Here is a 25,663-nt window from a genome sequence, read left to right as displayed (position 1 = left end):
ATAGAAGCTTGTCATTTGAGATAACATTTACAAAGTTCCCATTGATCAGGAAGGATAGGCAAGGAAGGAGGGGCGGTAGCGTGGCTCTCTATGTTAAAGAGTGCTTTGAGGTTACTGAGCTTATGACTGGGGATAATAATGTTGAATCCTTATGGGTTAAGAACAGGGGAAGAGCTGACAAGGCAGACATCCTGGTGGACGTCTGTTATAGACCGCCGAAACAGGATGAAGAGACAGATGAGGTGTTCTGCGAGCAGCTGGCGGAAGCTGCGCGATCACCGGCCCTTGTCCTCATGGGGTACTTCAACTTCCCCAACATATGCTGGGAATACAATTTAGCGCAGAAGAAGGAGTCTAGGAGATTTCTGGAATGTATGGAGGACAACTTCTTGATGCAGCTGGTAAGAGAACCTACGAGAGGAGCTGCCCCGTTAGACTTGCTGTTCACAAACAGAGAAGGTCTAGTGGGAGATGTGTAGGTCAAGGGCTGTCTTGGGCAGAGTGACCATGACATGGTAGAGTTCTCAATTCTTGGTGGAGTCAGGAGGGGGAACAGCAAAACTGCTACCTTGGACTTCCAGAGGGAAGACTTTGAATTGTTCAGGAGACTAGTAGGGGGAGTCCCCTGGGGTTCGGTCTTAGAGAGTAAAGGGGTATGAGATGGCTGGTTGCTCTTCAAGAAGGAAGTCTTAAAGACGCAGGAGCAGGCTGTCTCCCTGAGCCACAAAATGAGCCGGTGCAGAAGAAGACCAGTGTGGATGAATAGGGAAATATTCTTGAGACTCCAGGAGAAAAAGAGAATCTACCTCCTGTGGAAGAAGGGACGGGCAACCCAGAAAGAATACAAAGAAGTTGTTAAGATATGTAGGGAGAAAATCAGACAGGCAAAAGCCAGGCTTGAACTCAACCTGGCCGCTAGAGTAAAAGGGAATAAAAAACTCTTTTACAAGTATTTCAACAGTAAGAGGAGGACCAGGGAGAATCTCCATTCTTTACTGGATGAGGCTGGGAATGTGACCACTGAGGATAAGGAAAAGGCAGACGTTCTGAATGCCTTCTTTACATCTGTCTTTAAAAGTCAGACCAGTTATCCTCAGGTTTCTCCACTCTCTGACCTGGCAGTCTTGGCTGGGGAGCAGACTAAACCCCCATGATTCAGGAGGAAACAGTCAGTGACCTGCTACTCCAACTGGACTGCCACAAGTCCATGGGACTGGATGAGATACACCTAAGAGTGCTGAGGGAACTGGTGGAGATGATAGCCGAGCTGCTTTCCATCATCTGTCAGCACTCCTTGTTGACACGTGAGGTCCCGGAAGACTGGAGGCTTGCCAATGCGACTCCCATCTACAAGAAGGGCTGCAGGGAGGATCTGGGGAACTACAGACCTGTTAGCTTGCCCTCAGTGCCAGGGAAGGTTATGGAGCAGATTGTCTTGAGGGAGATCACATGGCATGTGCAGGACAACCGGGGGATCAGGCCTAGCCAGCATGGGTTCATGAAGGGCAGGTCCTGCTTGACCAGCCTGATCTCCTTCTATGATCTAGTGACCCGTCTGGTGGATGAGGGAAAGGCTGTTGATGTGGTCTACCTAGACTTCAGCAAAGCCTTTAACACTGTCTCCCATAGTATTCTCCTGCAGAAGCTGGCAGTCCGTGGCTTGGACAGATAAACTCTTGGCTGGGTAAGGAACTAGCTCAAGAGCCGGGCCCAGAGAGTGGTGTGAAAGGAGTTAAATCCAGCTGGCGACCGGTCACGAGTGGTGTTCCCCAGGGGTCGGTGCTGGGGCCTGTCCTGTTTAATATCTTTATTGACGACCTGGATGAGGGCATTGAGTGCACCCTCAGTAAGTTTGCAGATGACACCAAGCTGGTTGGAAGTATTGATCTGCCTGAGGGTAGCGAGGCCCTACAGAGGGATCTGGACAGGCTGGATAGCTGGACTGAAGCCAGTGGGATGGGATTCAACAAGACCAAATGCCGGGTCCTGCACTTTGGCCACAACAACCCCAGGCAATGCTACAGGCTTGGGGCAGAGTGGCTGGAAGACTGTGTAGAGGAAATGGACCTGGGGGTGTTGATTGACGCTAGACTGAACATGAGCCAGCAGTGTGCCCAGGTGGCCAAGAAGGCCAATGGCATCCTGGCTTGTATCAGAAATAGTGTGGCCAGCAGGAACAGGGAAGTAATTGTCCCCCTGTACTCAGCACTGGTGAGGCCACACCTCGAGTACTGTGTCCAGTTTTGGGCCCCTCACTGTAATAAAGACATTGAGGCCCTGGAGTACGCCCAGAGGAGGGCAACAAAGTTGGTGAGGGGTCTGGAGCACAGGCCTTATGAGGAGCGGCTGAAGGAGCTGGGATTGTTCAGTCTAGAGAAGAGGAGGCTTAGGGGAGATCTTATTGCTCTCTATAATTACCTGAATGGAGGTTGTAGTGAGCTGGGGGTCAGCCTCTTCTCTCGGGTGACTAGTGATAGGAGTAGAGGGAATGGCTTCAAGCTGCACCAGGGCAGGTTCAGGCTGGACTTTAGGAAATACTACTTCTCTGAAAGGGTGGTCAGGCACTGGAATGGACTGCCCAGAGAGGTGGTGGAGTCACCGAGCCTGGTGGTGTTCAAAGAGCGTTTGGATGTTATGTTGAGGGACATGGTTTAGCAAGAACCATTGGTGATGGGCAAATGGTTGGACTGGGTGATTCTGTGGGTCTTTTCCAACCTTAGTGATTCTATGAGTCTATGATTCTATAATTCTATTGATATCGATTTTTAAATATTTTTTTACTTTTTTACTTTTTTCTCAGTCAAAAGCAGAAACAATACTGCAAAAATTTAATAGAACAATATTCTGGTGAAGGAATGTAGACAAAAGGACATTTAAGCTTGTGCGTAAATGTTATTTATATAAATGTAATGTTAATTTAATCTCTTCCTTTCATATCAGGTAGATAATGATATGGTTCAAATTTCCTTCCCTTCCCTTCCCTTCCCTTCCCTTCCCTTCCCTTCCCTTCCCTTCCCTTCCCTTCCCTTCCCTTCCCTTCCCTTCCCTTCCCTTCCCTTCCCTTCCCTTCCCTTCCCTTCCCTTCCCTTCCCTTCCCTTCCCTTCCCTTCCCTTCCCTTCCCTTCCCTTCCCTTCCCTTCCCTTCCCTTCCCTTCCCTTCCCTTCCCTTCCCTTCCCTTCCCTTCCCTCATATATAGAAGCTTTCTCCTGGAAAACCAGTGAATACGCTATTGTCTGATACCCTGTTTGAAGGGCCCTTGACACTGCTCTTTTGTTTTACGGGAATAATATATTTCAACTAATTCAGTTTCTCTTAGAACAAGTGGGTGTAAATAGTGTGAAATTATTTACAATATTCCTCTTCATTAACAGTGTCTTACTCTACCTCGTGGGGAATCTTGACATACATCTATACCGTCAGTTAGATTTGGGTGTCAGTCAGGGGCCTGTGTTTACGCCTACTACCAGCTCTGATGTGCTAATGTCATTGAGGTGGTCTTCCTTCTCCAGCAACAGAGTCATAAAACTGAAGGCTACTGATAGTCTAAAATCTGTCTTTTAGTATGGTCTGGTAAATAATAGACTCGAGGTTCTTGTACTTAACAGAAGTGCAAGTTTACATTGCATATGCTTCATGGTTGCTTCTAACAGCTGGTTTGTAAGATTAGCTTTCAAAAGAATAGTCTTTAATTAAAGAAGCTTAGTAAAGTTTATTTCTGCAATTCTAATTTTTACATAAATCTTTAGCATGTAATCTACATGTTAATGTAATAAACAGCCTCTCATCAGGCACATTAATACCCTTGTTAAAATATGGCAACAATGCTATACACACCATTCTAAATAATGTTCAATTTATATCTTGCATGGATACAGTATCAACTACTTTGATTTATACTGTATGCCCTCTAGCAATACAAGCCAAAGTTCCCCTTGCCTTTTTTTATTGCAGTGAAAGTACTCAGTGCATTAATGTTGCTTAGATTTTCCTATAGTAATTATTTGATCTTTTCAGGAAATTCGAAACTTAAAGATTTTCTGTGATGCCTATACTGACCTCACCAAACTGTTATTACATTAATATTCCTCAAATCATACATAGGAAAGTGTTAATCTATTACTTGTTTTCTCTTAAGATAAATAGGATATGCTGAAGTAAGCCAGGATATTTAATTCTTTAAAATAGAATATATGGAAAATCACTGTCTGAAAACCTTGTAGGTGTGATAACTGTAAGGATCACTTTGAAAGCAGTGCCCCAGTGTCAGATGTTGGTGGTATGGCAATAGAGGTTCTTTTTCAGCAATATTCCATTACACTTTGTTGAAATGTGACAGAAGGCAGCAGAGGGGCAGTCTGACAAAACTGTGTCTGACATGGAAGTGTGGATGAAGTAAAGGTGTGTCATTGAATTCCTCCATCACAAAGAAATTACACCTGTTGACATTTGCCTATGCTTGCTGGACATTACTGGAGACCAAGCAGTGTATGTGAACTCAGTGAGGCTGTAGTTGATGTGTTTCAGGAGTGGCAACGGCGAAATGACAGACAAGCCGTACTCTGAATGGCCCTGCAGATTTTTACAAGCATAGCATGCAGGCTTTTGTTCATCACTGGAAAAAGTGCACAGCTAATGATGGTGATAAAGTTGAAAAATAAGAGCAAAAATATTGTATCCATTTATATTCATCAATGGTTCTATTTATGGACACCAAACAGGCTGTGAGCACAGTGAGGTGGTGGGTGGTGAGTTTCAGCAGTGGTGACAGTGACAGTGGGTCACCTCCGCTGGTGCAGATTATTGGTTTTTTTTTTTTGCATAAAATAGTTTCTATAGGTCTAACAAGAATACAGATAAACAGCAGTCCTGCTTTTTTGCTAATATATTTGCTAATGTTTGCTAACATTCCATCTGGGAGCTTCCCATTTAGGACCCCTTGAACAGAGGTCATTGGAGATAAAATAAGTCTTACGTATTCAATCCATTCAATTATTTAAAAATTGATACTCAATAACATAATCCTTTTCTTCCAAAAAAAAGGGAAAAAAATATACCTTCTTTTAAAAAAATAGAATATTTGCATACGTTCATCCAAACAATATTACTATTGCTGTTCATTTGTTTTTATTTTAAGCTTATATATTTTCAAAAGAATAGAAGCCAAAACTAAAGTTCAGATTCACAACTGATCTTTCTTCTGTCTTATAATACAAAGTGATGTAGTTCTTGTAGCTTGTGGTGAAGGAAGATTCTACATTTGTACCAAAATAAATAGTTGCATCCAAGGAAAATATAGATGATAGAATGGGGGGGAGGGAGATAGATAATTTAAAAGCAAAATCTTATTTCAACAGATATGCAGTGCATGCCAACATGGTTTAAACAAGAACAGCTGTATACACACGGCCATCAAATGCAGCCACGGAGACAGTTCCTTATTGACAACTGAAAGCTGACCATAGAATGAACAGATGGAGTTTAGATAGATCAATAATGAAATAAATCGTAAAAGGTCATCATTTTCCTTTATCACTCTTTAGAATCAGTGCAACAATATCTTGAAAGAGAACAGCTAAATATAATTTCTCTCCTTTTTATTTTTGTAATATTGATTTCAGTGAAAAAGAAGGCAGGAGAAAAAAAATAATCTATTTTTCTACGTGACATCAAAAGCTGCCTATAAGTAAATATTGACACTTGGCAGATGTGTGAGTTTATTGTAAAACACTTCTCCATTTTAATCGCTGTAATTCTATAAATCTCCACCTGACATACTGGTGTGAGCATTTTAGACCTGGCATTCTGTATTTTGGTGAAAGCAAACAAACAAACAAACAGCAAAATAAAACAGAAGCAAGCCTAAATCTCAGAAAGATTACTGGAGGAACACTGTTTTTGTGTGTGTGTGTGTGTGTGTTTTCTGTTTTTGTTGTTGTTGTTGTTTGTGTTTTGTTTTAAGAGAACTATCACCACATTACACTATGTAGCTTAATAGGTGACAATTATCATTACCCTTGAGCTATAATAATGCTTAGATTCTCCTTTCTACCTTGTCTTTTAATTGAATCTAAATATTTTATGAGCAAGGGATAGAGGGAGCATAGCTTTTTGGCCTTACTAAGTCTTATTGCAGAAAACATAGTATGTGACATTAACAGATGCATAATTTAAAACTAAGGGCTAGTTTCATAGTGCTTACAAAAACAGAGGTTACTAAAATCCCAAAATACACCTCGTAAAAATATCATATAACACAGTAGAAATGAGCAAGCCATGTCCCAATGAGATTCAAAATGCCACTCCAGTAACTGCAGAACTTGTCAGTCCCAACACAATTCATACGTAAGGAACTGCCTAACAATGTGAAAACCATATACTAATAGGAAATCAATTGCCTTTGAAAGAAGTCACTTACTTTCTGACCTGTACACCAGATTCTTTCTCCTTCTCAGTCTTTTACTGCTCAGGGTGGATTAAAAGACATGGGCACAAAAATAAGAAATCAATAGGAAATCATGTCACTCAGTGTCTGATTTGTTCTATCTGATGCTTCAGATTATCAGACACTGACACATCAGTGTCAGAAAAGCATTCCTAAGTGGTGTGTCATATTCTCTAATTATTTTAACAAGGGGTAATCATTTGTCTTATAGAGTACGGTTTTCTAGAGATTAGTAACTACAGAAATCTACTATGTGTGTATTTTTGTGTATTTAAGTGGGATATCACAAATCCAGACATTCTTGAACAGCTATGGAATATCCATTTAAATGCAACTCTATGATCTATTTTACATTTCTGTGAAAGAAGTTATACACCAGTGTATGAATCCTTCATTTTCTGGCTCAAAGCTTGCCTCCTGAGGTATTTCTTGTGATAAGACTCTAGGAGATGAGAGGTGGGTGCTGCCCTGTGGCAATTTACATCACTATCTGGACAATTTACACTTGAAAGCATTTCTTTGGAGCTGTTTGCCTTAGGCCCAGGAGTCAAGGGAATGCTCAGGACTGTTTACTGAACTGTTTACTGGAGGAAGATCTGTCCTGTGACCAAAGTACTCCTGTCTGCTATGGGAGACTGGGGAATGATACCATTGTATCTTGTGAAGGCAAGATACTAATTGGCATCTCCATACTCCCTCTTATCTCTTGGCAAGGCCAGGGAGATAGGAACAAAAGGAAGTCCTGCTGAGATCCAAAAGCCAGAAACATTCATTCCAAAAGGCTGACTCAACCAATTTGGACTTATAAATAAGATTGTGCTGTCATCATCACCATCATGGTCATCGTCACGGTGGTCACCGTCCTCATCAATGGAACAACGCCCAGCGGCCCACTTCTACTGAAGGGCAATGACTGAACCATGAACCACGCTGGACCCATGGTGGTGACTATCTCCCTTTTGCTTCCTATAGAGACTGCTTGCTCCTATCTCCTATCTTTTCTGTTGCCCTTCTTCCCTTCCCCATCACCCTTATTTGTACCTATAAAGACTCCTTGCTTCTATTTCTTATCTTTTTCTATCGCCTTTCTTCCCTTCCCCATTACCTCAATCCATAATAGTGTCTGTCCTCCCCTCTCCCCCTCTCCCTTATTAACATTTGTAATAAACTAGTCGGACCAACATCTCGACCATTGTTTCTTAATCTCATGCCGGGTATACATATTTCAAAGAACCTCCTTTCCCTCCTATAAATTGGAGCGAGACAACCAGACTATGGACTGAGTAGAGCAAACATGGAGACAGATTAATAGCCTCTAGAAGAGATTCGAATTAGTGTTTAGTGAGGCAATATATATCATTCTGAATAAGATTAAAAGATGAAAAAGACTGCAGATAATCCTTTGACATTCAGCTGACAACGTGATTCTTAGTTTACAAGCGGAGGAGGGTAATTGCTAGATGATGAACAGGTCAGTATCTAGGCTGTCTGAAGGGTATTATAATTAATAGTTGTGAAACATAACCTCTAAATTGCTTTCTAAACAGAAACGTCTGTCTCTTCAACTTCAGGGAAACAACTTCAGGATTTTGGAGAGCTCTTCTTCCTGCCAGCTCCTGCAGTTCTCTAGTGGCACAGAAATCTGCAAGAGGTGACAGCTAGTTGAGTAGAGACAATGTCATACACTTCAGAACCACAAAAAGTCACGTTTGCTTCCTTTAATCATTGTATATAAAAGGCTCGTGGTTATAAGGTTCTAGTGATGGAACCTAAAGCACATAAAAACTCAAAGATCTATCTCCGTATTTGCAGTAATATTTTTTCCTATCTAAACTCCAAAAGATAATTTTCTCTTAATCAAATATCACAGATCTGAATTTGCAATTAAGCATAACTTGTTAGCAGTAAATCTGTGTTTCTAGGATATTTAAATGAAATGTGATTAAAACCTACTTATTTATTCTGGTTGTAGTTTTTTAAATCAAGTGCTGTTAAAAAAACTTGAAATTTGCATTTGAATCATGATCAGATAGTCATAGATCTTGCTCTAAATGTGTATCTAGGTAAAGTGATATTAATATATGACACAGTGTATACGCCCTGTCTGTTAGAAAAGCCATGAATACTACATTGCTGCCACACCTGGAAAATAAAGTTCTAATTTTTCCCCTATTCTTATCCTTGGTTTTGTTCATCGGGAATCTGAAACCCAAGATCAGCTCAGGAACTGTTCTCAAAATTGAAAAGTACATTTGAGATCAAAAACCCATGAGATTTCACTACGGATTCTCTACAGAAGTGCTAGATGATTGATCATATACAAGGATTGCCCCAGAAGTAATGTCTCCTAGTTTATTATATTGGCCCACAACACCAAAGGGGGATGTTGGTAGTATGGCAGTAGATGCTGAACCTTCACAACAATATTCCATTACATTTTGTTGCAGTGTGACAGACAGTAGAAGAGGAGTCTGACAGAACAGCATCTGACATGGGAGTGTGGATGAAGTAAAGGTGTGTCATTGAATTCCTGCATGAGGAAAAAATGTCACCTGTTGACATTCATTGATACTTGCTGGTCATTTCTGGAGACCAAACAGCAGATGTGAGCTCAGTGAGGCAGTGAGTGTTGTATTTCAGGGGTGGTGACAATGGCATGATAGTCTAGCCACGTTCCAAATTGCCATGCAAATTTTCACAAGTGTAGCATGTAGGCTCTTGTTCATTGCTAGCAAAAGTACAGAGCTGATGGTTGTGATTAAGTTGAAAAACGGTGTTTTGTAGCTGAGAACGTGCTCTATGAAATAGTATTATTGTGCTCTTTGTAGTTGTAGTATCCATGGAAATAAACAGGAGGCATTACATTTGTAGCAACATACGTGTTTGCAGCTAGTTACATAAGTGGCAAAATTATTAAACACAAATTATTAAACACAGTGCAAGTGTGAGAAGGCACAAATCTATTTACATTGATGGAATTTTGCATAGGGTACTTGTAACATTTGGTTGCTCATAAGTATCTTCTTCTACTCCTTCTGTAACCATTTAAAAAGTATTTGCTTAACTTATTTATAATTCAATTGTATTTATGACCTCATTCTCTGCCAGAGATAAGTTTATTTGTCCTTGTTGATGTCAGTGAAGTCAATAGAAGTGAATGTCTTTATATTCTGTTAGCTACTAAACTTTCCCTGACCATAGAGATGTCTTGCTACAGATAAAATTTTTCATCAGTACTTTGTCCCTGTAGCAACTGATCAAATTCAGTGTAAAAAATGTTGTGTATACTAGTAAGTTTACCAGTAAGCCATATTTATTGTCAGAGAGGTCTATGTTTTGCTCTTGAAAACCAGACTTGAAGGCCAGAATCTTTTTCTTTTTAAAACTTGTTATTTTTCTCATATAATATACAGAATTAAGTGCATTTATGTGGTTGTCAAGGAAAGAACTAGAACATTATCAAGAAATAAAAAACAACAACTACATAGCTGTTTTTGCAAAGCTGGCATGGGATAGGAAGTACTGAGGGTTTTTCTAAAAGTTAGATTTAACAACATTTTAAGTAGATTGGTACATGTATTTCCAGAGTCTCACAGTACATAATAATGCAGTTTTCTGCAACAGGGTTTTTTAACCCAATGTTTGAATATTTGAATAAAGATCAGGGGGGAAACACAACAAGAGGTATATAGTTTTACAAACAAACCTTGCCTTCACAGATTGAAATTTCTTTGCCAGAGTTTGGTGCTGCAGGTGAACTACACTGACACAGGCTATGTGAGTGCTCTTCCTGATCATCCATGTTAGCTTCTCTCTTCTCAGTTCTTCTTCGTATAAACACAAGTGACACTGTTTGCCAGTTCTTTGAGGTTATCAGGATAGATTTAATTGGTTTTGTGTATTTGTTGTTTTCTGTCAGTACTCTTCAAAGCTTTTTTTTTTTTTACCATTTCTTCATGACTTAACCCACCCTACATCATTCCTGATGTAATCTCTTCATTTCTTTGCTACATTTGTCCTTTCAACACAGCAGTTTTTCTCTCTAAAGCACATAAGCAAATAGGCTATCTCCCTCATCTTTTTAAACATTCATACAACTAAAGCACTTCACAAGCCAGTATGTTAAAAGTGGCTAAAAAGTAAGTCTTTCCCGGGTTTCTCCTTCTGTTTTTCCAAGCCAGTCATCTGGTGTTAAATTTCTGTGTTAAGTGTATGACTCAGGCTAATCCATGTTCTATGGTTTGGTTTGTTTTGACCTTGCTGGTATAAACAAAAATAGCTAACCAATATGACAACAGAATATGAAACTCTTTAAACTGGAAGGATTCAAATGCCTAAGAAGTTTAAGCCCTGAGATGGAACTTAGATAAAAGGCTGTATGTCTGGAGTTGGCTCTTGGATGTCATCTCTTACTGTCTCTACATGCAACCCTGTTGCAAGGCTGTTTAGACTGATTCCTGTAATGGTAGAGACTGGCCTGTTAGCACTAGGAAAGCACAAAAGGCTGATCCTAGATAATAATAAATTAGTCTAGGTAATTTGTTCAAGTCTCCCTGCATCTCTTGTCGCTTCTTCAGCTCAGCTTTTAAGAGACATATTTGTCTGTGACCCTCAAAGTGGGAAGAGGCTGTGGAGATACAAACTTGTTTATTCAAGTAATGTTTGACAACTCTTGAAATGCCTGCACTGACATATGCCATGTCCCTAACTTCTACCTTAGCTTCCAAGAACAGTCTATCAGAAAACTTGGGTTTGAATAGACCATGGGGAAGACAGCTAAACTAGCTCTTACCACACTGGGTTGAGAAGTAGCTTAACATAGCACTGCACTATGCTTCTGAGTTACTGCTGGTGTATGTCTGCTGGGACTGGAATTGTTGCTCCACAGTGCTGTAAGCAAGTCACACAAGATTACCTATGTTTTCCACTAACTGTAAAATCAATTGTCAGTTCACAATTTCAGGATGAAAATCCAGCACTATCTTCTCTGAGCTTTTGATTTTTCATTTCACTTTTTATTTGTATAAGTTCCTATTCAGTGATGTGAGCAGACACTGGATCTACAGGCAGATGTAGTCATCTTTTTAACACTGATTTTGCCACTCTGCTTAGATGAGTTCACAATCTGACCCATAAAATGTTTTGTAAACCGTACTGTAAACCATTACAGAAAATCATTATATTGCTTCTATAAAATATTTACATAATAGATACTGAAGAATCCCAGAGCCTGGGATTCTGTTTCCTTGCTTTTCGGTTTCCATGTAAAAATGCAGTTCTGAATTTTAGCAAGATGGAAACAGAAACAGTCAAAATACTGAATCTTTGAGCCTTACTCTGAACATTTATTCCTATATAAAAGAGATTACTTGCATTTTTAAATATAAATTATTAAAGCAATAATATGAATATAATTAAATTTGTGGTAAATTAATGTGAAGAATGAACATCAGGAAAATAATACATATAGATATCTGAAAATAAACTCTGGATAATTGCATTTTTTTTTTCTGGCTCTTCCATTTTGCCAGTGTATCACCCTCTTCAACTTTGTTGTTGTTGTTGTCTGCGAAAGCAGACAAAGTTTTTAACAAAGTGTTTTCTTTCACACAGCTTTCCTAAAAAGAAACAGAATGTGAGTCTACTGTAGCCTTTCAAACTCAGTGAAAGATTTAGTACTGACAAAGACTAGATTTTGCTATGTATCTTCTACATTACAATGGAATATCAAAATTCAAAAGCAAAAAGACAATTTGAGCAACTTTGTTTTTTACAATTTTCAAATTATTGCATTCTATTCGTGACAACAGAGCAATTTGTACAACTGGATGAGCATATATTTTTCATACTTGCTAGTTATTTCCAATTTTTAAATATGCATTAAAAATATGAATAATTTAGCTGTTGTGCCTCACTTATTTGGGTAGGTTTTTTGGCTTTTGTTTGTTTGTTTGTTTGTTATTTACTTATTTATTTGTATGTTTGTTTGTATATTTTTTCACAGAAATAATGGTCATGGGTGCTCCCGATTGGGTTTCTGATCATTAGTTTAGTGTGATTTTATCAGCCAAAGTGTTTTCGCTAACAAGGAAAAAGAACTATGGCTGGAGTATAAAACATTTTTCAGGCACAGAGAAAGACCATTTTCATTGACTAATTATAGCTAGAGGTAGCTAGGAAAAACCATCAGTGCAAAAAAATATCCATCAGTAGAGTTAATTTGGAGCTGGTGGAAGTACAGTTTGAAAAGTGTTCAGTGAATGATTATAACCTTATTCATTCTACAAAACAATTTCAACGTAAGTATCTGTAATAACAGTGATTTCACTGTGGATAAGATAAAAGGTGCATTTTGTAATGGTACTTTGTGCATAAGAGTGTATCAAGTACGAGTGAATCAAATGTTTTTCTGGGAGGCTACATATAAGAAATTATTAAATACTAGAACTGACAGGCTTGATGTTCAAAACAAATGATGTAAATATATTCCACCTAGAAGGAGCTTAGTTTTCTTTCTCTTCAAATTCTCAAAATCAATTTTGACAAGGAAGGAGAATGAAAAACAAAGCAAAACAAAAAACCCCAAAACAATATTGTGGCTAGACCAGTAGTTTTGGATAATAGAAACCTTAGCTCAGTTTCTTACTCCACAATTAGTGCACTCAGTTGGATTCTCAATGGAATGTAAGTATTCTGACTTTTTTTTTTTTTTTTCTAGAGACAATATTCAATTGAACGTTTGCAGCTCAGAGAGTAGAATGATCATCCTCTACTCAATTGTTCTGCTATTGGCAAATTAACAGCTCCAAAATGAGAGTCCTGACTGCACAGGAACTGATTGAAGGAGGCAGGAAGAAAAAATTGATTTCAAATACCAAGAAAAAAGTGCTCAGTTTACCTGAAACATGGCCTTGATCTATGCCTGGGATGTGTGGTCTCACATTTTCCTTGATCATTTCTATCAAAAGTTTCTTCTTCACGTCAAAAGATTGCTCCCTCCACCCTTTCCCCTTTTACACAGTATAGGCTTCTAAGCACAGGGAAAAGGGGAGATACTGGTTATGTCATTATTTGCTTAAGGCATGCCTACCCACATATCTCATTTTTATAAAAAGTATATTTTTCAGCAGAGTAGGAAGGGGAAAATGGCTTTTGTCTTTTCTAGGTGCTTTTGTATCAACAAAAAGAAAAATATTGCTTACCCTCTGCTAAGAACATGGTCTACTGCTCTGAGACTTCACTGGGAACAAGGTGAGTTGTTTTCTCATCTCTGCCTTTCAAATGGGAGACCTAATCTCTTGGCTGAAAGTCAATATTTAATTTTCTGTGAAAATCAGTTGTTTGAACAGATGGAGATGGGAATATCCCTTTAAACTCCAGAATGACTGATATGATGTTTGATGAAGTCTGACTTCTGGGAGGAAAAGCAGTATGTTTGAAATATCGTAAAGGAGAGAAAGTTAGCCCCGGACTCTCTGATTTTGACTGAATAATAAAACCACAAGAATGCTGTGCAAGAGGTGCTCTACTTCATCCTTTTCAATTCAACATCATCCTTCAGAACAGGATTTGTCTCTTGCATGTGGCTGCTGGTATGAAACTGTGTGTTGTTCACATGCTCAAAAATATTAACTGGTGGCACACTGAAGACAGAGCAGGGCACCTCTAGAGGGCATTCAGCATTTTCCTTTAGGAATTCCAAGTTCTTCCTGTAGTCTGCTTAAGAAAACCAGGGATTTCTCATGTAATCTTTAATTGTTGATTTTGAATTTTTAGGTTTTACAGTGCTTAATCGATGTGAATAAATCCTAGGTCAGGATCTTCATTTCACTGTGGTTTAATATCCTTGGCAATGTGAAATGATATCACCTCTCTGTCCCATAAATTCTACTTTTAAAGATATGGTAGTTGAAGAAATTTTCATAAGTAAAGCTATCTTCCTTATTGCTCCTATAGTATCATTAAAGTTATTAATTTTTTTTTTTTTTTGTAAGCTATGTTAAAGAAAAGAAGAATAATGGATAAAATCTCTATTTTTATTCTAATTCAAAATGAAGTACAGCAGGTTTTAATATATGGGTATTTGAAAAGCATTTATAAACTAGATACAAATTTTAAAATGATATATGTATGTATCACACATTTGATGCAGAAAAAGATTTATATATTTTACACTCTGTCCTATAATTCCCATTAACGATAATGGAGGTTACAGACTACACATTATAAAGAGCACGTAGCTCTGAAATCTGACTTTTTAAATGCGTATGCTTTTACATTTTTAAATAAAATTCATAAATCATCAAACTACAAAAGAAATGAAGCAGTACAAACAAAGAATAGAATAAGAAGTTAAATAAGAGTGCAACAGGAATATCACTCTGTTTTCACTCTCATACTGTGAGTGTAATACACTGGAATTATGACTGTACGACTATCTTCTCTACTTGCTTTTCTCATTTTCTATGGTCAACATTATATTGAAATTATTGTAAGGGCAAACAACACTGTACAGTTACAAGTACTTGCAATAGGTAAAGTATACAGTATAAAGTCTCTACTGTTACTGAGTAAATGTCATCTTTCCCCAAACTCACCAGCAAATATTGATAAAGAATCTCAAGCTTTTCAAAGAGTTACTAAGTCAGAATGAATTAGTTTATGCAGTTTCAGTACATTTATAGCTCCAGTTAAAATGTGACTATGCGTAGTTAACTAAGGATACAGTATGATTTTTATGATTTTCAGGAGTTTGGAAGAAGGCTATTTGGCAGGATCCATAAATTATTATTGTGATATGAGCTGAAATTATACTAAGTGTTGTATACCAGATTAAGATATCTTAACATGTGAAGTAACCTTATGTTAGAGTGGAAGGCATTCCAGTGAAAATGGGAGTAAGGTAGTTGTCATCTCCTTTATTGAAAAGTACAATCAAAGGTAATACATAAGTGTTGAAGGAGGTGACTGTGTTAGTTTTGTGGCCACAGACAATAATAACAAACAATGTCAATAATTATGACAACTGGGATATGTGTTTATGGACTGGAGGAAAGCAAATACCTTCAAAAACCATACCTCCAAAAAGAAAAAGAAGGAAGACCCAGGAAATTACTGCCTAGTCATTCTCACCTCAGTCCCTGGGAAAATGATGGAATGACTAGCCCTAGAAATTGGGCTGAATGGCTGAATTACTGGTTGTAACATACTTTGTGGTAAATTATTTTTAATACCACTCCCTACTTGACTTTTTCTTTATAGTAGGAACTAGAATCAATAGATGCACCCTCTGCAGTGGATGTACTAAGTCTTCTCTGTAACTATCTTGAGAACAAGAGACTGGAGATTTTTATTATTATTATTATTATTATTAAATAAATCTCTTAAGTGGAATTTCCCATATTAAATTTGGGTTTGCCAAATTGTCACTCTTGAATGAACTAAACAGTGGTATGAAAACATCTGTGTGATTAAACACACAACAGAAGGAAAATTACTTGTTTTTTTTCACCTGCTACTAGGAGAAGAGTTTGCAAACTTTCTGCATTTCCTATCTGCATATAACAACAACATAGCACTTGAACGGGTGACTTATTTGTGAAATTGCTTTCTGGAGCAATCTGTCAGGGGAATGTATTATTTTAACCTCTTTATTATAATTTATCTAGAATTAAGGTCATATTGTCCCTTGATCTGCATGGTTGGCCAAAGCATTGCTGTCTTTTTATTAGTAGAAGAGATGAATATGTTTTTTGTTTATTTTTTATTTTATTTTCCTCCTTTTTTTTTCTTTTTTTCCCCTATTGTTCCATTCTAGTTCAATTTCTATGAATATCATAGGTTCATATATATCAAGGCACTTCCACTGTTGTTTTTAACCTCAACCCTGTAGTATGGGTGGTTACATAGCAGCACAGTATTCTTCATGATTATTTCTCCAGGCTTTCACACGTGTTGTCTTTGCTTTCTACATGTTTTAGTCCTGGTGAACAGATACGGCCAAGAATGTTCCAGCTTTCATTCTTATACAGTCTTTCAAGAAGTTGTTTTATTTGTAGATCAATAGCTGATTGGCCTATATATCAGTAAGTCAAACTGCTAGAGATTCCTCCTCTCATTTTCTAAGGTAAAAAGGACTGCATTGAAAAAAAAAAAAAAAAAAAAAGAAGAGTAGGAGGAAATCCTCTCTTCACTTTACTGATCTAGTTGACAGTCCATGATAATGGAGGGTGAATATCAGGAGCACGGCATAGGACTTGTAGAATGTACCAACAGTCCATTCCCAAGTTATTACCTCTCCAGCTGATCTGTTGCAAATCGTAATGTAATTTACTATAATAGCAAATAATGGAGTTCTTGCTCTGCAGGTGCTGAGTGACTGAAGTTCATCTTTGTGAGATTCCTAAAAGCTACCATTCTTTGCCTAAAAGCAGATATACTTCTATACATCAAAGGTCTATATAGTCAAGGACTGTGTCTCTAAGAATGACCCAGAAAGAATGTTTTAGAAAAGTGTGCCAACAGGGCAAGTATGCTGACTCACATGAGACTCTCTGAGCCTACACAACTTTGCTGGACCAGGAGTGCTGTTTTTATTGCTTTTTTAAAATGAACCCTTGTAGATTTTTTTTCTACATTAATGTGATTATTTTCTGAACACCCTTTGTTCACTTTAACATCCATTCTGTGCTTTAGCAAGAAACTTCAAAGCCTAATCATGAAGCTTACTGCTTTTTGTTTTGAGTATGCTACCTGCCATTTTATGCTGCTTAGCTCTTGAAATATTAAACAATCATCCATATCCATAACTGCTTCATTTTTCTTTCCTTTCAGAAAGAATGTTAGTTTATTTTACCCTTCTGTGACACATTGTTCCAGCCCAAAGACAGAATACCTCAGATCAAAAACACATCTGCTTATCAGACTTCTTTTCTTAAGTACTGACTAAGTTCTGTACTAAGATAAATCCTGGAGAACCAGTAAGTTCTTCACCATAACAGGTAGGCTGTGATCAAGTTATATCATGAAGTTCTGATGTACTCTTATCACTTCAGAAAAGAAGTTGATGATCGCCAAATCTAAAACTATATGGAAATTATAGTGCTTTTCTGTAAGATTACAGAGTCATCAGAGTCCACTGGCACTGGGGGCATCCCAACAATTTTAGATAACACAGTGGTTGTCATAAGAAGTGTTGAAATAACTGAGAGCAAAAACTCAGACTGAAGAGAAGAAATGCCCAGCATTTCTCTTAAATCATTTTACATGATTTTTTACAGATATGCTTGTAGGAATGGAATGTTATCATCTGAAAATATTTCTCAAAATCTGACTATAATTTGCAGCAGGCATTTGTTGAAAGCTATATCCTTACAGTATATTAAGGAAGCTCAACAGCATAACGTTTGTCTTCTCCAAATAATTTCGAGTACTGTGGTAGAACCTGAGTAAAAGTACAGGTCAAACTATTGAACAAAAACGTTCATACCTATTTAACAAACAAACAAACATACAAAAAACTAACCAACCAACCAAAAATAAACTAATGAACAAAATCCAGAAAATTGTCCCTCCAAAAATAATATAGTAATCTGCTTACAGACATTTAATGATTAGTGAAAGCATCTGATTTTGCCAAATTAAAAGGTATGGGGGAGAAATATTGCAGAGCTGTAGGAAGAGTGGTGTTTTGAGTGTATTCCAAGCAGCACCTGACAGGATGAAAAAGTCAGTGCTTAAATTACTACTGTGTGATGTGATTCTTGGTGAATGAAGGCAAAATCACTGGTTTTGTACTTGTCTGGGTTCTGATATTCTTCTCAGACTCAAACTGAAGATTTGCACCTGGTACTTGAGACATGATTGTTTCTGAGAAATTATTTCTGCATATGTCTGGGACACTAAGGTGGGAAAGTTTTGGCACTAAGAATTATCAAAAGCGAAAGAGTGCACTACATGTTTGAATTCAGAATGAAAAGAGTTTAAAAAAGATTCTTGCATCTATTAGATGAGTGAAAGATTTTTTATATGGGTCTTTGGCTCCTCAGATGCAGAAGCAAAAATAAATAAATAAATAAATAAATAGATGGTTAAATAAATTGTGATTGATATATTGCAAATATATCAGGATAGTTTAGATCTGTGAGGAGTACAATCTTCTCACTAACATATAGATTGCAAAATAAAATCCATATGCAGCTATTCCAGAACAGGTATGAGCATGGAATGTCATTTCTGTCAAATTAGCCAGAATATATAGACCTGTATTGAAGCAGTGTTTATGTTTATGTCAAGACAGTTAATGTGTTTTGGTCTAAAACTGTGGTGACTATATCCTATCTGATGCAAACTGAAGTGTGCTAAGACCTCCATACTTTTTTTCCCAAATGACTGTGAAAAGGCTGTTAAGAACTAGGTTGTTGCTGTATGTTATATGGCTCACAGCATTTATGCACTTTGAATACAGATTACCTATCTCATGGTATTAAATAAGTTGCCTAATGAAGTTGGTATCTACAGCCCTCTGAGATGCTCCAAGGTATCTGAAACAGCTGTATGTGTCTAGCAGATAGATGCAATCAGATTTGGCATGTGTCTGACCTGAATGGGATTTGAAAATCAAGAAATACGTCAGAGCATCTCAAACATCACCCAGCACCTGTATCTCAGCATCTGTACTGAGCCCTTAGACTTAGAGGCAGCACATATAATTCTGTGATAATGAATGCAGACACAGCCTTGGTGAGAGCATGACAGAAACTCAACTGAGATTCAACACAAATAAATTTCCTGCAGTGTACTGTACAATATTGTATTTTTAAGCTTTCAGCAACAGTACTATGTTGATTGAAAGAACATTTTTAAGTTGTCCCAGTAAAAATGATAGTGATAATGAAAACATATGAAAGTATGGGGTCAAAAATTTATCAAATAATTCCAAAAATTACACTACAGTAGCCAAAAGCTAGCAGCAAATCTGATGATTGCACAGATCTTTACCTTGTGTGCAGTTCTGTGAAAAATAAAATAAAATCATGTGATTTCCTTTATCATTCCTCTGGTGTGGAGCTGTTCTGATAGCAAACCATTTTTTACATATTTCTATCTCCTGTGGTTTGGACAGTGTTTGGTGTGCATTTTGTAGAAATCTAGACTAAAGACTCCGATTAAATTTCCATTCAACAAGTGTAACTTGTGATCACCAAAGACACTATTCAAACAAATCCTGAACAGTGGACACACTTATGGGATTTATTTCCAAAGTACAACATGCCCTCCAATGAGGTTCTTATGTACTGTATATGTTGGTATTTCAAAAGCTCAACATATAATTGTTCTACAAAAGCATACTGAAAAATATTGGTTTGTTGTCTTTTTTTTTTCTTTTTTAACTTTAAGTAATTTTCATTTGTTGTGGTATATATGAAATAAAAAAAACATCAGAAGTTAGAAAAAAATAAGCTCCCATGATGAATTTTTTTGCTTATCCTATTAAGCACTTGGTATTGTTGTCAACAGGATACAGGGCTTAACATTTTTTTCTTTGGGTACTCCAGAGAGGTAGAAGAACTCTGGAGTTTTCTTCATATGAGCTGACAAGAACAGATACTATATGATAGGAACACACTGCTATGGCAATTGCTGCAACAACTGTTTTTCCCTAAATAAAGCCATTTTATCATGTGAAATCCATAGCAACGATTACTACGGTCACCATCATTCCATTCTGCAGAAATTAGAATACTGGAATAATAGTACAGAAGGAGAACAGTAGGAGATAGTGAGTTCAAAAAGCCTAACCAAACCTCTATAATTGTGCATTAGCCTAACCCGAGAAATTCTGCCCTATAATATCTGTGATCCAAACACTCCGCTATTTAATTAGCAAAACAGAAAATAAATAAATAAATAAATAATAGAAAAAATATGGATATATTTTTTTCAGAACTACAACTGCAGACTAGTTTCCATTTTCTATTTTATAGTTCAAATAATTAATAAGTAATCATTTTCAATCTGGAGGTGGGGTGGGGGGATACAGGACACCAGCCTAATTTTGAAAGCTGGGTTCACTACTACAGGTGTAGAACTCTACTGATAAAAAAAGTTCTGCATAGAACAGAAGTTCTGTCAACATCCTGAAGAACAAGTATAAGTAGTATTCTATCATTACATATTGTAGAACAAATGAGGGTAATGATAGAGCCTTTATTTGAGAAATAGGCACACAAGGGAAAGATATCAAAAAGAATTGACTCACCCCTCCTGGTAGCAGCGTGAAGGGAGAGCCGAGCTGAGGAATGTGTCCCTCCCCTGTTCGTACCGCCACGCCGCCGCACTCACACACTCACATAGCCCACCCATTGGTTCAGGCTGTGACCCTGGAATTCCACTACACATATCAACAGAATCCTTTATTTTTAAGAACTAACAGAATGAATTATATAAAATCATCTGTCTCAGAATCTTGTCTTTAGTCTTGGTCAATAGGGGATGCCAAAGAAGCAGGAAATGAATGTGAAAAAATTCCACAAAATATTCCTTAAACTGTACATGGTGTAAGAATTTCCTGGGCCATTGGGAATAACAGAATCATCTCAATTTACTCTATCCATGGAGTCCCTCAATTTCATTATACTCTAGAATAGTTCATAAAAATGTGCATTATGTTGCAAAATCCCATGAGCAGCACAATAACAATTCAGTCAAGTTCTATAATGTGCTGTACTTTAATTAAAACAATTGCCAAAAGCAATAAATAAATAAATAATATAGCACCAGCTATTCGTTGGACTGAAACATTAAAATAAACAAAACAAAAAATTCCTAAAACCTTTGTAAATGCTGTCATTTTCAGTCTCCATCCACTCCTGAAAGACACTGTTTTTCCACTGTTTTCTTTTTCCTGCCAACTAGTAAACACAGTTGTCTGCTTCCAAGAAATTTCTTTTTCTCCCTCTTTTTATTTATTTATTTATTTATTTAATGTTTTATTATTCTATTGCACTGATTTTCTCTGTGATGTTGAGAGCTCCACATAACTGTCTTTTCATCCTGGTTTTCTCATATGGCTAACACTTCAAAGGAATCCAGATTAGAAACATTTTTACTATCCACTCATGAAGTGCAATAGATGTATAGAAATATGTAATGTGTATCTTTCAGAAACAGAAGATAGGCCTTTCTTGTTTTGTCCCAGTAGTATAGGTGTTAATCAGTGTTTGGTTAGTAGGGTAGCTTTCTAAAAGATTGTGGTTAGACTGCTAAATACCAAAACTTGAGACATAGACAATGGAATCAAGTACCCTCGGCATTTGACTTCATCACCACCAGGATGATCACAGGGATAGAACACCTCTCCTATGAAGAAATGTTGAGGGAACTGGACTTGTTTAACTTGGAGAGAAGAAGGCTCTGGGGAGACCTCATTGTAGCCTTCTAGTACTTGAAGAGAGCATATAAACAGGAGGGGGAATGTCTGTTCACATGGGTTGATAGTGATAGGACAAGAGGGAATGGTTTTAAAGTAAGATAGGGGAGATTTAGGTTAGATATTAGGAAGAAGTTTTTCACTCAGAGGGTGGTGAAGCACTGGAACATGTTGTCCAGAGAGGTTGTGGATACCCCATCCCAGGAGGCATTCAAGGCCAGGCTAAATATGGCTCTGAGGAGCCTGATCTAGTGGCTGGCAACCCTGCCCATGGCAGAGGTTGATACTGGATGATCTTTGTGGTCCTTTTCAACCTAGGCCACTCTATGATTCTCTGAATATATCAAGTAGCACTTAATGTTGTATCAGAGACTCTAGTCATGTACCTTTGAAAGAGGTTATGTATTGTGAAGGAGTGGTGTATGGTTGGGCCAACACAATCATCTCTGAAGAGTGTGTCCTTGGAGACTCGGCAAAATGGACATAAGACGTTTTAGTAACAACCATATAATATGCAGAAGATGACTTTGTAATTCTCTTTGGATAAAGTGTGTGTTATGGAAGTAACATATTCATTTTTTACAGAGTAGTAACAGATACTAATGATAAATGCAGCTGTTCATGCCCTAAATTCTTATATATATTTAAAGCTTTTTTTTTTTTTTCTGTATTTTGAATAATTTTAATTCAAGGACTACTTAAAGTAGGAAAGTATAGAAAAATATAATTCATTCCATAGTTCATTTTCCCATGCTTGGAAATCACTGATAAAAGCACAGTAATAAGATATATCAAGAGACTGCAACAGGGAAGATGTTTTCCTAAAACTCAAAAGCACTATATAACAATATGAAAGTACCTGCAGTTTATCAGGTGTGTAATAAGGCCAATATTCCACACTCAGGCAGCATTTACATATATTTATAGTGTTTACTTCTTGATGATGTTGAAGACTAAATAAAGAACATTCAATGATGTAAACAAATTTAAACCAAACACATATTTATCTTTGCTTTAGATTTTGAGGCCTGGAACTCATTTTAATCTAAGTGATATTTGTTGTTATCACCAGTCAAATCAGATTTGATTTTCCTGTTACAAATACAAACTTATCTTTCTCAGAGGATTGTATGTAAATTAAAGAATGAAGATACATTTAAAGCTCTTGGGCCGAACTGGAGGAATTTTAAACAAGCGCAAAATATCTTGTGAATCCTCTAGGTTGCTTCTCCACATATTTTCACCATTTTCAAAGAGTTTGAACTTTCCATAGTTCATTCAGTAATTAAAAGAATAATATTTCATTCAGTAGTTCAGAGAGAAAATATAATTCATATGCAAACAGTTGAGACAGATTTCACTAAATTATTTGCAGTGGTTTAAAGTAAAGTAAAACAAAATCTGCATGCACAAGCAAAGTAAAACAAGATTTCATTTGCTGCTTCCCATCAGCAGGCAGATGTTCAGCCATCCTCAGGAAAGCAAGGCTCATCTTGCATCATGCTTCCTTGGGAAGACAAATGCCATAATTCCAAACATCCCTCCCCTCCTCTTTCTTTGACCCAGCTTTTACAGTTCAGCATGATGCCATATGGTATGGGGCATCCTTTTGGTCACTCTGGGTCAGTTCTCCTAGTTCTGTCCCCTTGCAGTCCTTGTGCATTCCCAAGGCCCTCACTAGCAGGGCAGCATGAGAAGCTAAAGCATCATTGGCTCTGTGCAGCACTGCTCAGCAACAAATAAAACACTGGTGTGTTGTCATCATTATTTTCATCAAAAATCCAAAACACAGCATTATATAAGCCTGTACAAAGAGAATAACTATATCTGAGCCCAAACCATGAAACATTGAAGTTATCATGTATAAAGTTCTTAAAATGAATTGACAACATAATTTTTTCCTATTAAAATAAACCTCTGGGAACTTAGGCTGTTGAAACTTTCTGTGTTATGATCAGTAATGTCTTGACTACAAAGTGTACGCAGTTTAACTTTGAGTTCATTTAATTTCCAAAGTGTCTCTAGGAAAGAGTTTCTTCCAATTATCTAAAAGACAAAAATGGCAAATAAAGCACTGAGGGAGATGTTTCACTGAGAAGGGTTTGGCTTTGAATCCTCTCTGCACTTCATTACCCTCCAATCAAGCAATCAAATTTCTTCACCTCTGGAATTCACATTCTACTGATTATAATTTATGTACTTTAATTGGTTACACTGTAATTTCTGGATAGATCCTTATGAACAAAAGGACTGTTACTGATGGCTCATTCACAATTTTAGTCTCTTTTTTGTAGTTGGCTAACAGATTCCCTCCAGATTTCTCTATCATCACCTACACAGCTCTCCCACTGGCTATAAAATACTGCAGCAGCTTGTAGGTAATTGATCAGACAAGTGAACTGTAAAATATTCATTTTCTACTTCAACAGCTAGATAAATCTCTTGGGAAGTGGATGAAAATATTGCTTATGCACATCAGGGTCGGTGTAGTAATAGCAAGGTTGCTGATAAGCAGGGGTCTGCTACAGAGTTAATGCTTAATTCTGTTCCATGCCAGAGATGGGAGAGCATGCAGTCTCCCTTTGCCTGAAGCTAAGAGTCTCATTATATACAGAACCCAAGGCATCAACACCAATGCACCACTCATTGTGCTTCAGGGATGGTGCTTCCTGTTTTAATTAATCAGGTTCATCTCAGTGTAACATGCCAAAGAACAAATTAACACTTAGTTACTGTAACCACCATGCTAAACACCAAAATATTAGTAAACAGGAAAGCAGGAACGAAAAAGGAATGAGAGAAGCGGGAAAGGAGAGATGAATCCTGACTGTTTTTTTCATCACCAGTAATCTTTACAATCTCACTTTCTATTTCTTGTGTTGTTGGTGTTTTTTTTTTGTTTGTTTGTTTGTTTTTTTGCTTGTTTGTTTTTGTTTTTAGCTCCAAGTTTTCAAACAGCTGTCAAGGAGCTTTAATTGAAAGCGTTTAAAAGAAAACTGCATAAAGATTTGTACAGAAACAGCAAAAGATAGTGATTTCTTTCATCTTTATCTTGCTGGGTTGCCATAGTAAGAGAATCTGCAGGGAATTAGCAATAGCTTTGTTTCTGACTAATGTTAAATGTGTATTAGGTAACCTTCCTCAAGCCCAAATTGTACTAGCCATAAAACACATGCAGTCTCTTCTCCTTATTTCTTTTCACATTAGAAAGAAAAGCAAAGCTTTAATTATTGGATGATTAGAAGTTATTTTTCCCCCAGTGGTTTATTTTTGGAGCAGCAGAGAACACGCATTCTTTCTTTGTGTCCTTGGAGTGTGGTGTCAGTCAGCTTAAGACAAGAAATAAGATGTAGCTGATACTGTGTATGCAAAAGTAGTACTGTGTATGAGCACCTGGAGAGGACAAATGGAATAGCACAATTTTGCTGTGGAAAAGAAAATGCATTATAGGTGCTGCAAGCCTCCATTGTAGAGATGCTGGAAAGATGTATACCTTTCTCGGTTCAGAATATTTATTTACTTTAAGTAGAGAAGACAAGTCCATGTATCTTTCCATAGCAGCTAAATTTGTGTGATTTAAATTCCATACCAAACAAAGCAATGGCAATAAATTGGTCATTCAGAAAATTTGGACACATTGCTAACACCAAAAGACAAACACCAAAGATACTATTTTTTTTTCTCCCCCCCCCCCCGACCCCCCCCCAATTTTGCTAATAAATAGACTTATTCATACATAATCATGTTTCTGAGGTGAAACTCCCTGATTAGGATCAGTGCCACTGTAAAA

The 25,663-nt window shown here is 37.3% G+C and overlaps 1 long non-coding RNA gene across 1 annotated transcript in view; it reads right to left on the bottom strand.

Annotated features, from left to right (window-relative positions):
• LOC112531979 overlaps positions 1-20,788 on the bottom strand; it is a 75,354-nt gene extending 54,566 nt beyond the window's left edge. Inside the window, exon 1 of the long non-coding RNA XR_003074179.3 lies at positions 20,704-20,788. This is a non-coding gene — a long non-coding RNA (uncharacterized LOC112531979). The remainder of the gene's footprint in view (positions 1-20,703) is intronic.
• Between the last annotated feature and the right edge of the window lie 4,875 nt (positions 20,789-25,663).

This window comes from Gallus gallus, chromosome 2 (assembly GCF_016699485.2).
Source record: "Gallus gallus isolate bGalGal1 chromosome 2, bGalGal1.mat.broiler.GRCg7b, whole genome shotgun sequence".
In the NCBI taxonomy this organism is placed as follows: domain Eukaryota; kingdom Metazoa; phylum Chordata; class Aves; order Galliformes; family Phasianidae; genus Gallus; species Gallus gallus.
Note: the sequence above shows the minus strand (reverse complement) of the source record. Positions and strands in the feature narration are given on the sequence as shown.